The 16,294-nt window shown below is 35.9% G+C and overlaps 1 long non-coding RNA gene across 1 annotated transcript in view; it reads right to left on the reverse strand.

The window, feature by feature from the left end:
- Positions 1 to 4,433: 4,433 nt before the first annotated feature.
- The window catches only part of LOC107308998, a 33,233-nt gene continuing 21,372 nt past the window's right edge, over positions 4,434 to 16,294 (reverse strand). Inside the window, exon 3 of the long non-coding RNA XR_004306393.1 lies at positions 4,434 to 5,063. This is a non-coding gene — a long non-coding RNA (uncharacterized LOC107308998). The remainder of the gene's footprint in view (positions 5,064 to 16,294) is intronic.

Raw genomic sequence — 16,294 nt, forward strand, 5'->3', positions numbered from 1 at the left:
GACAAAAAACTATATATTAGTTTCTAAATTACCAAGCACAGAAAAACTCTTAGTCTTATACCCTATAAAATCCAATGGTGTTTACTAGCTTGTATTAAGAGATTCCATCTGCACTTCAGAAAAAGAGTTGAGGTTATGCAGCCAAAGCTGTCTCATTTTAGACATGCTTTCAACATCTTGTACAAGTGAAGCTGTACAAATTATTTCTTGACTGGTTCACTTGTACTGCAGAATGGACATTTCAAGCCACATGTCCATATAAAACTAGATAATGCAACTCATCGATCAGAGTAATCAACAGCTGAAACATATGTATCTGCCAAATTTTATTTTAGTGTTTTGCTGCAGAAGATAAAGAACATAAAATGAGGACAATTTAAATGACTTGAAATCTGAATTACGATGTGATCTGTCAGAATCTAAAGAGAGAGAAATTACATTGGTTGATACTTATAGCCTGGGGTCACCCTAGAGTAGTTCCAAGAAATCACCTACATAAATATTTTTTCAATCTAGTCAATATCAACAGAAGTTGTCAGGCACAACTGCGAAGGAAAAAATATTTTATTTTATCCTAAATCACTGAAGCAATGGACCTGAGTAATTATAGTAGAAGCTCACAAAATGATAAAACACTTAATTTACTATACTGGAAAACACTGAAAATGTAAAGAAGCATCCATTTTCCTTGAAACAAACAAACAAGAACAAAAAACCCACAACAACCAAACAACAACAAAAGACAGTAAAGCCAGACAGGATATAAAAAGAGCTTATTTGATTTCAAATCGTGTTTTCTCAGTTTTTCTAACATATATTCCATGCAATCTGAAATTAGCAGGAATAAAACCATCAGAATTGGTAACACCGTCAGGAAGAATATTTCTTCTTTTCCTCCCACATAACACAACCTCAAAATCTATGCACACCTCATTTATTACCATTAAGACTTGAATTATCAACATTGGAAAGTTTCTCAAAGATGGAAACAAAATCCAATTACACCGAGAAAATAAATTAATGAATGAATAAATAAATAAATAAATTCCCCAATGTGAGATAAAACTGGTAAAAATCATAAGGTTAGGGAAAAATCTGTTCAGTGAAAACATTTTTCTTTGATTGTCCAATGTGTTCATTCATCTGCTCTGAAACATCTGGTATAAGTCATTATTGGAGACAGAAAACCTACCTAGATGTTCTAGACTCTCATTCATAGTTCAGTTTTTAGATACATCCAAACATTTTGTTATTTATTTATTTATTTATTTATTTAGTCTAGGAACATTACAACTACATAGCAATTTTTATTAACAAAGCTTTTTTATAGGTGGACAAAGACTGGCAAGTTTCATTATAGTGTCAGGACAATTTCATAAGATCCATCAAATGAATAAACATAATATACATAGTTCTGGCTTATGCTACATAAAAGTTTATTAGTTGAAATTAGTTCATCATCTCATAACAAACTAGTATAGCTCGATCAACTGGCTACTACGTTCCTCTGAATTAATTCTGCAAAATGAAATACATCAAAACACTGCTAACTAGAAAATCCTTTTGTTATTGTGTGAAAAGTAATTGCTACAACAGAAGGAACACATCACTACTTCTCAATCTGAAATCTCAATGGGCAACCCATTGCCCAAGACAGAACAGTTGGATTTATGTAATCAGGCGCTACATCTGTCTCTAGTATGTAAACTCTCCTAAGTGACTGCAGCATAAATTCTCTTAAGGAAAGAGAAACAAAATAAATGCATCTATCACAAGAAATGGTTCATGGGATTTTGACCTCTGTGCTAACAGAATGTATTTCATAAACATAGAGATATGTTTTCATTGCATGCTAGAAATGTCCATATGGTCTAACTCCCTGTTAATTGATTCATAGAGTGAGATGATTGATTCAAAGGTTCCTATGATCTGCATTCAAGCTTAACAAATTTAGTCCCTTACTATCACAAAACTGATTTCATATTCTCTGTTAAAAAAAAAAAAATAAATAAAAATTAAAAAATTCAAGTTTATTCACAATAAGCAGATTTAGTTCCTCCTACTCCCATTAGACATCTCATCTTTTACATCTGAGCATAGTAATAGGTTAAGAGCCATCTATTTGTTTCTAACCCAATACTTTTAGGACCACTCAATTACATCCTAGCAAGGAACTGAGACGTACTGGAAGTGATGATGGCACATACAGTGCCAGTATTACTGCAATTACTGTCATAGCTAGTAGAACAAAGTGGACTAAGGAAAGCAGATTAGATGAAAACCTCCATCATCCAGGTTTATCCAGTGTGCAACTGGGAAGATGGTCATCAAAAAATGAAATAACAGAAGAAAAGTTGGAAGGTTGATGAAATTCTGTAAAATGGATGCTCCTATTGACATTTCATTTCTAAAATACTATCATCATTTTTCAAAACTTGTGATCATTTTTAAGAAAGCTGCTAAAACAACTAAAAATGAGCCAACTAAGGAATCAAAATTCCATTTTTTTAAATTATAAGGGTAATTAAAAATGTAGAGTTCCACATGACAGATAGAGAGGAGATAGTCAGTTTAAGAGACCAAGGTAGGATGTAGAAGAATGGAGGAAGGGAAAGGAGGAATTTTATCACTTGGGAATGTCCTTTCAGATATTATTTTTCTACAGAAGAAAATAAGTGTAAATGAAGAGAAATGAGAACACAGACCTACTCTAAAATATATTCTGGTCATCAAACAAATCCAGAAAACCTTATCTGAGGTTATCAGCAAAATTATGAACTGATACCACCAATATCAGTGCTATCACAATGATACCATCTGCAAAATATTGGCATCTATTAGTAGACAAGAAATAAATACTGCAGTTATTGTTGTCTGCAATCTACACCCATTAATTATATGCTCAGTGGCTGGTAAATAAAAGAGTAGGACTGATTAAAAATTTTTAGTACAGAATGTTAAGACAGCAAAAGACACCACTGCCAGTTTCCTCATTTCTGGATATTTTCCTCCTTACTCAAAAGAAATTGAATCTTTAAATTCCCACCAATCAAAATTCATATACAATGCCTGAAGCTGTTTATTCTTACTAAAACAAACAAACAAAAAAGCACCTAGATTATATTTAAATGGCATCTCCAGTTTTTCAATTTTTGCCCTTTCCCCTTGTGCTCTACTGTGCAGTAGGCTCTGCTGAGTGTGGATCCATCTTCTTTACACTCCCCAGCAGATTTTCATACAGATGGCTAAGCATTTTCTTCTTCATGCAGAACAGTCCCAGCTTTCTCAGTCTCTTCAGTTTCAGTCCCTTGAGCATTTTTGAGGCCCTTCACTGTATTTGTTCCAGTATGTCCCTGTCTGTTTGATATCAAGAAACCCAGAAAATGGACCCAGCACTTCAGACCAGACTCACTACTTGGAGCAGAGGGGATCATTTTCCTTGACTGCAAGCGCTGCTCTTCCCAATGCACCCAGAAGGCTTTTTTTCTTTCTTCACTGCAAAGGTACATTCTTTGGTAACATTCAACTTGTTGTCCATCAGGATCACTAGGACCAATTTGCAGAATTGTTTTTAAGCTAGTTGGCCTCAGTTCTGAGTTCTGTCATCCCATATGTAGGACTTATCTTTTTTGAATATCACAAAACTCATGAAGGTCACATTGAGAAGAGGCAATTTAGCAAAACAGATATTTGCCCTGCACAGAAAATACGATTCTGTTTATTTTCTGTGGTATGTCCCTGTGGTTAACAAGATGATAGCAAACTTGAGAGCAATTTTCTGATGATTTTAATTTGAGATCATCAAGATCAAGAGGGTAGAGGGACAAAAAAAGAAAAATGTGAAGCAGCATAGACTGAAAATAAATTCCCTTAGTAGGCCTTGAATTATTATTTCTTGATTATGGCAGTCAAGTTTGAACAGCATCTATGAAAATGTAATGATCAAATACCTTGTCAGTTAAATTTTTCAACATTCTTACTTTTAAAAATGCACAAAAGAATTCTAATCTTTCTCGAAATATTTTCTTATTTTTTTTAGCTTACGCAGGTGGGGTGCAAAGTGTCCAAGGAGAAAAATTATATGACTAAAAAATGCCAATACAAAAAGACATATCCTGGTGTTCAGTCTCAAAGGGAAAGAGAAATGCAGGAAAGATTTTCTGTTATGGTGCCTCAATGAGAAGTAATTGCAATCCTCTCACCAACAAAGGGCTCATTTTGTATTTTAAAATGTTTTCATATTTGTTCCTAACTGGCAGAAGGAAGGAAGAAAATTACTGTTGGCAGTTTTCATATTACTACAGCTTTTTATCTTTTTTGTATAAAGCTATAAATTTCAATTGAAACTTCTTCTATAGGACCGAGATACTTAGCTGTCTTCCAGTGCTCCATCAGTCACTCACAGCTAGCCCTCTGCCTCTTCCAAGCTCAGATTATATGATGTAGGTACAACAGTTTTGAATCATATAAGTATTGGTCAGAAAGTGGAATATGAAGATAAATGGGAAAGAAATATGGGGAAATAGATGTTTCATCCTTTTAAGTCTAGCTGTGCAACTCACCTGATTCATTTCTAAACAAGTACTACTTTATTCATCTATTTCTACATGCTCTCCTTTGTTTTCTCAAATAAAGTCTGCTTGCTGCTCATTCATTTCACACCCACTGCTTCTTCAACTGTACTTCCCTGCTGTCTCCATTTTCCCTTTACAGAGCAGACTGAAATCTGTGATTTCTATCTCCTCTGACAGTATTCTTTCCTCAGCTGTTTCACTCTCATTGATTCGAAGCTCTCTAGTAGCATTTCATCATGCTTGTCTGTGACTTGATACCTTATTCACTAATTTTAAATGATCTAATACTGGATTTGGATAGGAAAATAAGTTATTAACACTGTGTTGTTCTATTTATTTCCTTCTTTATGACAGTTGGTAGATTACAAACTTCCTCAAAGCATGCAGACCTCTCACAGTTTTCCAGCTGAAATTCAATTTGTTCCTTTAGCTCCTCTTGTGATTTTCTCAGTGCTTTATTCCTAAGGCTGCCCTTTCCACCAGATAGTTCTGCAGAGTGGAGAGAAAAGAAAGGTATATGTCTATGTGTTTTTTATATATGGTATAAAAGAAAGGTCTGTTTCTTTGTTTCAGATACGACCCCTTCTATGTACATGAGCTATCTCACCAAATCTTCTCTTCGACAGCCACTGGTCTGTTCACAAGCAATCTGAACACTTAACTTTCTCTCCACTGGCCTTCTGGCCATTTTTCTTTCTTCATCACTTTTGACAGAACTTGCATCTTGCTATTGTCAGATAACCTTGCCATTTTCTTTTAGCCCTCTTCCTACATCTTTACACCATAACTTTTTCTAAATCTTAATGAATCACTCTTCTAAAAGATTTCTATCTTAACTACAGTTATAAAATAATATAAAATAATGTAGCAAAAGAGTTCATGCAACCCACTTATTTTTTAGAGTCCACATCTTGCAGCCTTCCTCTAATGAACTTGCTCTGCACTAAAAATAACTAGCCTTTGCTTATCTTACTCCCACTCCTCTGCTCCATCACCCAACCACTGCTAAGTCATCCCCCATTGCCCATCAGCCAGCTCCATCCCACACTTATAAAGATTTTAGACAAACACCTTTGAGCTCCCTATAGGAATCCACTAAATGACCTTGTTGCTGTCTTTCAAATCACTCCTAGAAACTGTCCTTTGTAATGATGCTTACAAGAAACAAACTTGACAACAGTTAGCTGTCTGATAAACATAGGCTGCTGCCTGCTACACTGTCTATGTTATTTGCTCATTACACCTCCGAGCTGCTTTTTATAACACCCAATGCCTTCAACAAGAAGAGAAAGGCTTTACAACAGATTCTTGGCTTGTGGTTTTTGGTTAGTGCAGCAGGTATACTGATCCTTGCCCTAGCAGGAACTTCTAGATGCTGTCAGAAGACATATAGTACACAGTATTTCAGTGTGTACAGAAAGAAGTGTTATACATGTTCTGCCAATTATCTCAGATACTCTGTGAAAGCCTGACAGAACCTGAATACAGTGTCTTGCAGTCAAACATCTGACAGTGAAAGGAATATGGAAAATACAGTTTTCAACATGTTTTTATTGTAATCTTTGCTTTACAAATTTATAATAGAAATGCATGTCCCTGTGATTGAGAAATGCCCCGTGACAATGACCAGCTAGAATGCCATCAATCTGAGACACAGAGAATGAGCATTTACTTAAGGCCACATAATATTTCTGTAAGAAGATCAAATATCCTCACAGTAGCCCCTAGGAAACTCCTGTTTGATTTGAAAAAAAAAAAAAAACAAAATAGGGGAAGGTAATGTGAAATTCTTCAGTCATCCAGCCTCGTATGCAATCTCTGTCTCATTCATGTGAAACTTTTGAATCAATATGAATCTAAATGAGCAAATGCTCATACAAATGCATCAGACTGGTTCTAATCAGAACTAGGTTGCAAACTCACATTTCATTAAGGTTATACAGCTACAGGACATCTAGTTGTGACAGAGAATAGTCCTTCAAATGCTTCATATTAACCAGAATATGATATTTCATTGTATTTGAAAAATTATCTAAGGAATGTTTCTTAATGATGTATAACAATAAAATACCTTTTTGTTTTGTTTTATTGTTTGTTGTTTTACTTTGCTTTTTGTTTGAGTTTTTTTTCTTAAGTAAGTATGAATTCAGGCATAGTAGATATATTTTCTACATAATAGGTAGATAGAAATACAGTGCTAGATACAGTTCAAACTACAAGGGATGAGATATTTGAAATCCCCCTTTCAAGATTTTAAGTGTCTTGAAGAGAAATAGGAAAAAGAAATGAGATAACACGTGATGGACATGATGTTAACCATGTGACAGTATTCTGTGAAACCAAGCTGAAGACCTGGAAACAAGTTCATATTAGAAAATGTAATTCTGGTTCTGGTTCCTGAAAGCAAAATAAATAGAGAACTGAAATAGTATCTTTCAGTAAAGACTATGGATAGGCAAGGCATAGGTAAGTTTGATATGCATTTGTAATATGTCTTGGCTTGTCAGATATTTTTTTATGAATGTCAGTTATACAACACCTCAAACAATAGAAGAAAGTCTTGGTACGAAGGAAAGTTTTAAGAGACAAAAAAAAAATCAAAATCTAGTTTGTACTGTTATGAGTCACCTTTCAATTTGATGATTTTGATAATAAATGTGGAATAGGTAAAAATTGGGCTTTGAGAAATTAGCACACTGAAAAAAAATAATTACTTTAATACTCTTTAACTTCTGTGCTTTTTGTAAAAGTACTTAACTGTAAAAAATAATATTTTCTGATGGGAACTGCAGTGCCTATCAGTAGCGCTTGTTGTTATCACTGCTCTAAATACTAGTGTTATTTCCAATGTGACACTTCACGTTTGCTTTTGAACAGTCTTTGATAAATGATCATATGTGCATATGTACAAAGACATATTTGAAATATTTCCTGGGAAACAACCAGGAAATCCTGAGCTGTAGAGAGTTGGGGTCAGTCTGTAAATGGAACTCAGCAGAGTTCTGCGATCTGTGTTACCCTGCTGTGGCAACCGCAATATGTACCCATCCCTTATTTTAGAAATATACATATGTAACTCTGGCCTCTCTTCTGTCTGTTGCAGTCAGTGTATTAAGCCTAGAACATTTTGCTACTCAGGTCAAAATGGATTATATCTTCCTGTTAATTTGTGTGACTTCATACAAGCATCATTAGCACAATGGGGTCCCAATTCCAGTTAGAGCTTTTTTGGGTCTCAGTGCAAGGATTCACAGGTTTTTGCCAAAACACATGAAATTTTAGAATACTTCCACATTTATTAAGCCCCTCCTTGCCTCCCAGAACTCTAAAGCAAAAATAATTTATAACATTGACATTTCACCATCCATAATTTTCTAACCAATTTCCATTTGCCCTTTGCATTGCACTTACAAATAGTTGCTGTATTACATTTGGTTCTTGCCTTCTCCACAAACTGCATGAGCAAAACTGTGTTGAGCTGTAATTTGACTCACTGATAATTGCTGACATATGGCATATTGAATAAGGAGGGGAGAAAAAAATACCCCTGGGGGGTAAGTGATTAGCAACCTTAACATAAAAATTACTGACATTCTGATTTTACATTTTCTGACAGCTCTTTCTAAAATCCTGCCTCCCAAAACGTGCTTCTTTTCTGTTTACTTGGAAAAAGAAGGTGCAGAAAACACTATGGTGAATTATGCTGTAAAAGAGAAGTCAAAAAACTCATAAATCCTGCAAATAAAGCAATCAGCCAGAAACGATCATGCATATTTAAAACTATTTACAAATGGGGCAAAGCACGAGCAGCTGCATCCAGTACTTAAAGCTCTCAGATGGAGAATGGATCATTTACAAATACCAACGAGCACTTCCTGGAAAACTTGCTGTATGTAAACAGCGGACATTCAAAGGAGAAAATTCTCATTTACCACTCACACTTTCTCTAATGGGGAGATTATTTGGTAGTGAGAAAATAATATATCACCTAGACTTTCCTAATCAAAAAGATTCTGTTTGAAATATCCACCCACAAGCAGTCAAATGAAGAGTGCAATAATGTGAAAATCAGAACAATTCTTCATTTAATCAAGAAAGTCAATAGCTGGAATATTTTAAGAAATGACTATTTGCTCAAACACTGACTATACTTTTTGATGATAGAATTTATATGTTAAAAAATAGCAGAAACTTTACAAACTACTATGCACTTTGAGTGGAACAGTCTTTAAGAGATGAACTATATCAGAATAATGAATATGTTTCTGTGAATGATTATATAGCAGAACAGAGCTTATAGAGGGAATGCAAATGTCCTCACAGTTATGTAAAATTGAACAATTACTCAAAAAAATAATATTAAAGAAAAGCACAGTTTTCTCCTGAAAGGTTGTAGCTGTTCTGGCTTCCTGTACTAAAAGGAACCAAAGCTTCTCTCAGGTTTTCTGTGCTCTTATGGAAAATTTTAGTCCATTCCAAATACAAATTTATAACATATTGGCCTCAGAAAGACTTTTTTGCTCTTTCAAAAACAACATTGAAAAATCCATGTCCTTACTTTAAAAATCTCCTGTTTGTTTTAGAGTCTGCAGAGCAATGTAAACTACAACACTGAATGCCAGACATCATATCAAGAAACCACCACTAGGAAAGCACCACTCACCTATGGGATATGTAGGAAAAGGTTGCATCCTGCACAAGGTCAAGCACAGTATCACTAATGAAAGTACAAAAGAACTAGAGAAATTTCTATAGCTTCTAACCCACATGAGCTGGCTGAGTATATTTCTGGGAACGTATCTGGCAAGCTATGATTTTTGAGACCTGTATGCTGGACTTGATAAGTCAAACTCGATAAGTCTGACTTCTGGAGCAGCCTGTATTCTGCACTCAGGGGTAACCATTTCTATTTTTTACCTACTTGGACATGATTTGGAAACACACAGCTACCCTGCTACATTTCCCAATGCATGATCCCCTTAGTCATACTGAAAATATGTTATTCAATTAAGAGGATTCAGCATCAGTAAACTAGAGTAATTCAGCGTCAGTAAACTAGAGTATGACCCTATTCTGCCTGGAATATGAATGTAAAAAATGAATCCCCCCTATCCATTTGGCATTTTTATGCCCTTTGAACTGAGAAGCTACATCCAACATATATAAACATGTGACTGTCCCTGCCTTGGGCTTCCAGATGTAATGCACGAGTTTTTCCTTTGCAGCTTCCTTGCAAACACACAAAGAAACTGGGAAGATCTGCATCTAACTCACTCTAGAGCAGAATCTATCTCTTTCAACCAGAGGTATTCAGAATAAAATAGAAAGCAATATTGGAAGGATGGGGTGGAGAATAAACCAAAACAGCCAAATAAAACAAGAGAGAGAAAACAAGCTAACAGAAAAAAGATAAAGGCAATGGTAACTCTGACAGCTCTGTCTAAGCCTATGCCAGCTACAGTTAAACAAAAACCCAGTTCCCATTCTTCTTGGATTGCAATAAAGGACCCAGATGCTGGGCTTTGAAAGATATTTCTCTAGCAGCAGGATCTGACTTACTGGCAGACTTGTCAAATAGTTTAGCTGGCAACCTCAGTGCTGCCTCTATGCAGTAACGAAGCTTAGGGCAGGCTTGCTTCCCTACTTGCCAATTCCTTGGACAATGGTTGTTCTTTCTCATGAAGATAACGCATATAAGCAATTTACAGTTCTGTTCTTTTCAAAGCAATAAAAGCTTTTTTCTTTTTTTCTTTTTTTTAATAAAAAAAAGAAGTAGCAGAAATATGCATGTGTTTTTTTTCTCCATTTTCCTCACAATTATGTGCCATGCTGAGTCACACGCATAGTGACATACTATGCACAGCAGTACTGAACATAAAGTGAATACTATAAAGTGTTGTTCTTTAACATCATTCTGGTAACAATTGGTACACCATGCAGGCAAGATTTGTGTCATCTGCAAATTGCACACAGAACAACTTCAAGAAAATCTATTATATTTTACTTACTGGAAACAACTATGAACATGTATTATACTATATCAGGTGTCCCTGAATAACACCTTAGGTGTAATATACTTAGTTATCTTATTAGCATCAAAGTAAATATATAAATAAATGAGGTCTTATGAAGTGATGCTGAAGTGAGTTTGCTAGAGATGTGAGTTTGTGAATCAGCAAAAAAAAATTGCAGTCATGTCTGGTCTTTGTCTATGGTCAGATGTGAAGTTACTCCCTACCAAAAAAAAAAAAAATCTAAAGCAAAACAAAATAAAATCAATGACAACAAAGGCAGTTCCATTATATTTCTCTTGACATAATGTAAGAGGAACACACATGTAAATAAAGCAAATTCAGCTTTGAATATTTAAGTGCTCCTTCTTATGACTTTCTCCTCTGCTAGAAAGCTGCTCTGACAGATTCTAACTTATCTATTCAGGATTAAATGCACAACATTATAGCTGGCTAATATCTAATTACCTAGTCTAAGCTGGACAATCATTCATCATATCTGTTCCCCATGAAATTACTGGGAAAAAGCAGCTGCATATCTGAGAGCCATTCCTCCCACCTTTCAAACACTTAATGTAGCATGAAATGTCTGCTTCTCACTGGTGACTGTTGAACAGGTCTAAGTAACCCAGAACAGAAATCTACATTTCAGGCAATCCAAATTAAACAAGTAGGCCAACAGCTTCCCTCCCTATGTGAGGAGCCCACCAAAGTACTAATATCAGAGATATCGGTCAAGAGAGTCTGCTTTGGCTACCAGTCCCTGCAGGAAGAAAAACAGTACATCTTTCTATGTTGTCAGACAATGATGTGCTGAGTATTTAACTGACCAACTTCCTCAAGCTGCTTGATTAGCTGGTTTTGAAAATAACAAGTGATTACATTGCACATGTCCATGAGTGGAGACAAGCCTGCATGCAGATATGATAGCAAGGCACCCATCCATGGGTGTGAACAAATCTCAAGTCCTTCATTATTTCTTTTATGCTAAAGGTTGTAATTCATTTGGTGATAATGTGCATACCCTTTCATGTTGCGTTTCTTCCAAAGACCTCTGAGTGGCTCAACCAACACTGTCATACAAGGCAGCCACTCTGAACATCCCTAAGCAGAGGGAGCTTCATAATCATGAGCACTGGGTGCTAACAGCCATGTCGGTGCAGGCTATGGGCTTTATTAAGTTTCCATTTATTCAAGATCCTTTGCAGTTTGAGGTCAGCTCTTTAGTCAGACAGTGAATTCCTCACAAGACCAAATTTTAGAGGAAAAATACTACATATTTGATATCTACATTTACATAGATTTTTGGCTTCATTCTTCAAACAATTCCAGCACCAAAAACCTGAAGACATTCAACAGAATCAGACTTCATAATGATATTTCCCAAATAAATTGTTTTCAGAAAAAGAAATCAATAAAATATTCTGAAACAAAGGACAAAGCTGTATCCTAACAAAGAAAAGAAAACAACAACGTGGCCTCGAGACTATGGCCAATAGATAGACAGGATAACAAAAACTGGAAAGCAAGTACAAAGAGTGAAAAAAATTATTTCCATGCAACTTTGCCTTTTGTCCTGCAGGAATTTAGAATTTTCTGCTGAATTGACATATCTGACTAAAATCTTAAGGTAATGGTTCCTCTATCAATTAGAAAAATAAAGTTGAAGAATTAATTAATTAAATTAAGAATTAATAGCTATTCCTAGTCTCAGATAAGAATCAGCAGAGACTGTGGGAAATATCACTAAGTAGTGAATTATTTCTTCTGCCTTCATAAAATCTTCACCAAAAGAGTAAGAAAGAAGTCTAAACTGCACAAACTCAGAAAATTAACAGCCTGAATAACCCAAATTAATCCAGTACAGGAAGAATTTTTTACAATTGATATGGGCCTAATTTTAAATGATCTACTGAATTATGAATTACAAAATGCCTTTCTCCTTAGATGATCCTGGAAGAGATTTCTTGCTCAGACAATATATGTGTTTCAAGAACCTTAACTCAAAAGGACTGTAAACTCTTGTTTCTTTGACAGAAAAACCTGCGCAGTGGTTGGGAACAGTTCAAATTGTCACAGAGAAGGGGACTGGCAGTCTATTTTTCAGCATCCACAGAAGATTTTAATTTGAAATAGGTCATCCTCTAATTGAAAAAAAAAAGGAAAGGGAAACCAAAAGTTTAGGCTAATGAATTTTCACTGAACACAGTGTATGAACACAGTACACTTCTGGAACTGCTGCTACTCTTAATCTGCTGAAGCAGTCACTGCAAGTTCTGTTTTATATATGCTATATTTTGGAGGGGTTGTATGTTATATTTTTTCTCAGTGGTTATGAACAGATTTGACCTTTAAAAGATATGCCAAACTAAATGCAATCATGTTTATATTTCAAAAGGAACACTGGTTTTTAACTATCCTGTGCAGCTGTTCTTTCTGCAAAAGTGTCTCTTTCCCAGGCAAAGTGCCCACATCCTTGTTCACCTGGCACATGCTACCACATCACTGTTCAAGAAGTGTCTGGCTGGGGACCCAGGAGATATGGTTTCAGGGTTTTTCTGTAGGTGTGGTAAAGGGAGGATGGTTGGACTAGATGATCTTATAGGTCTTTTCCAACCTTGTGATTCTATGATTCTATGAGTCTATGATCCCTGTTCACCTGGCACATGCTATGCACCTTGCTTGAACTGTGAAAAGGAACCATTTAAATCTAGAAAACAAACAAATCTACAAGTTTGTTATGAAAGTATCATGAGGTGTTCTTAAAAAGACCAATAAATAAATAAATAAATAAGATTACTGGGGTATCTTACCATCACGCCTTCACACGTTTCTAGTTTAAAGCTCTTTTCCCAGCCAACAGGCATAACAGTATTGTGATGCTGAAAAAACACCACAGACATGTTATCAGTTGACTACAGGAGCTTTCGGGGCAGAAGCAACTTCAAGAAAATTCTTGATAAAATCCTGAGAGTATTTTCCTTTGAATGCAGAACTGCTCTTTGACAACAGGGTGAGATGTCTCAAGCCTCCTTCTGAAGGAAAGAAAATATCCATTTTGGTCCTCGTAGAAAAGAGACACATTAGCTGCTGAGAAGCTTTCCATTGACTTCAAAATGTTTTGAATAGGATCACAGCAATAATTTTACTAGTTCCCCTGTGAGGTTGGCTATCCTTGTCTTCCTTCAGTACCTCACTGCCCTCCCCTGTAAGCTTTACAGGGACCACACAGAGAAATTTGTCTTGTTTCAAGGATCAAATACACAGTTGCCTTACAATCATTTGTCTCAATGTACACTGTATGAGTTGAGAATGTGTGACTGAGAAAACCAGAAAACAGTTTCAAGAGCATTCTTTTTTAAAGCTTTGTTTTCCCCAGACTTTGACAACCATTTGGAGCTGTGAGGCACACATTGTCCTGGTGTTGCAGAATTAACTACTTTGGTTTGTTTATGTCTCCTGCCTGCTCAGCAGAGCAGAATTAAACCACAGCTTATCTAATTTATAGCTAGAGGGTGAGAAAGCCTAGATTTCTTTATTCACATAGCAAATAGGTGTCAACCAATTCTAATAGTTGGTGCAGAGGTTTGCTGCTATGCCAGAGACCTTCAGCTATTTTGTTAGTGGAGTCAGGACCTTTGCTTTTCTAGCCGGCAGGAACAGAACAGATTGGTAGGTGATACACTTCCTATCCAGACAGGGACAATTATGGTCATCAATCATTTCTCTGTCAGACCAGCTCCTACCAAATCTTCTGCTGTGCCAGCCACAACGAAAAAATTGCTGACTGCTTTGCTGCACACAAAGAATGCAGCAAAAGAAAGATGCAAGGTGGCAAAGTGGTTTAGTGTACAGTGGCTATTTAAGGAGTGGATCTGACACGATGGCATTAGCAAAAGCATCATGTGAACACAGCAAAAGTGAAAGAACAGAACACACTCCCCATTGACTCAATAATGTGAGGAAGTGTTAAAAATAAAAATAAACAAAATCTCAGACTTCAAAGAACTGAGAGGAAAATCTCTTTTGCTGTTCCTTCCAAAATAAATTTGCTTCATTACTGTTAAAAGAACTGAATTCTTTTTTCTAATTTGACATGCTTCTTTATATTCTATTTGATGCAAAACAATAGAGTGCATCATAAATCCCCACTGGAAATATTATATCAAACATTCCTCATCTTTATTACAGCAGGAATCATCAGGCACCACACATAACAGTTAAAACAGAAGGTTACTTTCTGCTATCTCTGCCAACTACACATTACCAAATATTAGACATTTTGTCTGTAGAGGTAGTTCTATAAAGCTATTTATTTACTGAAACACAAATAATTCATTCGCTCTTTGTCCCCTTATCCAAATGGGGTTTGTGATGAAAAAAGTTGTTGTCTGAAACACTTAGCCAATCAAAGCGTGTATACTTCTGCAGAGGTAGATCAGAACACATAGTACATTAGTAGGTGTGCTGTTTTAAGCTAGTGATTTTGAGACCATACTCAACCACACATCTCCAGGTTAAGGTTCTCATTTAAGTGTCAGGATTACAAAAAAATAAGGCTTGTAAACCAATTTTAATTAGAAATACTTTCCCCCTTCTATCTTACTTCCTTTCTATTGGTTCTAAGATCCAAACCTTGCCTAGTCCTGGTGGATCACCTTTATTTTGCATGACAGCAGATGACCTTACCCTAACCCTTACTGAGGGGTGAGGTGAGATGCACATTGCCTGCTGTCTCCAACCTACTATAGTCTGTTTTGTATGACTTTAAAATTGAGAGGTTTGCTAAGGGAGAAGGGAATAATTGGGCTAGGAAGGAAACAAAAAGCGTTGCTGATGAAACCTGGCTGCTGTGTTTGCTGAGGTGCTGGCTTTAAGGAATTTAAAAAAAAAAAAAAAATATTCCCAGCTCCCTCCATCCAAGCCTTAAGTTCTTCAGAACTGTCTTGAGAACTGTCTTGAGTTATTAAAAAACATGACTGTTGAGGAAAGCAGACTATGGTAACACAATTAAATATAGCAGGAGTTCACCAGAGTTGGTACCTGAAGAAAGAAGAATAATTTAGTGCAGGAGAGCCTCTGTTATATGATTTTTCACATCAGTTACTCTGAATTGGCAAAATATTTATAGTTAAAAATTCCTTTTTGTTTTGTGAATCTACATCATTGTGTCAGATGAGGATCTGGCCCATGCTGAGTTATTTTCCCTAGGCAGTCAGGCAGAGAAAGTTACCATAATCACTTAATGCATAGTGCTTTGTTATGTTGTATCAGACTCCTTATCCTTTTCTTTGCTTATATTTCATCTCAACAACCACGCAGAGAGAAGGAGTGTGTTTGATGTTCTGCAGTGTACATTCTTGTTCAACCAGAAACTTTGAGGAAATCATATTAATAATCAAATCAGGGACTATTATTCAACTTCCACAAAATATACTTCCTTATGTAGCTATGCCATTTCTTCCATACTGCTTAACACATCATGGCTATAGCATTAGACATGTCAAAAAAACATACCCATAATTGTCATAGATGACCAACAATAATTTCCTGTTTAGTTCTAACTCTTTTTAAGTCCCCATTTGACAGCACAGCCAATTTCACAATAGAGATAATCACACTGGTTAAGTCCAAAATGTCAAGCAACTAATCTCAGCCCAGACTCCCTTGACAGCAAAAGGTGACTGACATCTCCAAAACTATCTAAAA

Source organism: Coturnix japonica, chromosome 2 (assembly GCF_001577835.2).
Source record: "Coturnix japonica isolate 7356 chromosome 2, Coturnix japonica 2.1, whole genome shotgun sequence".
NCBI lineage: Eukaryota > Metazoa > Chordata > Aves > Galliformes > Phasianidae > Coturnix > Coturnix japonica.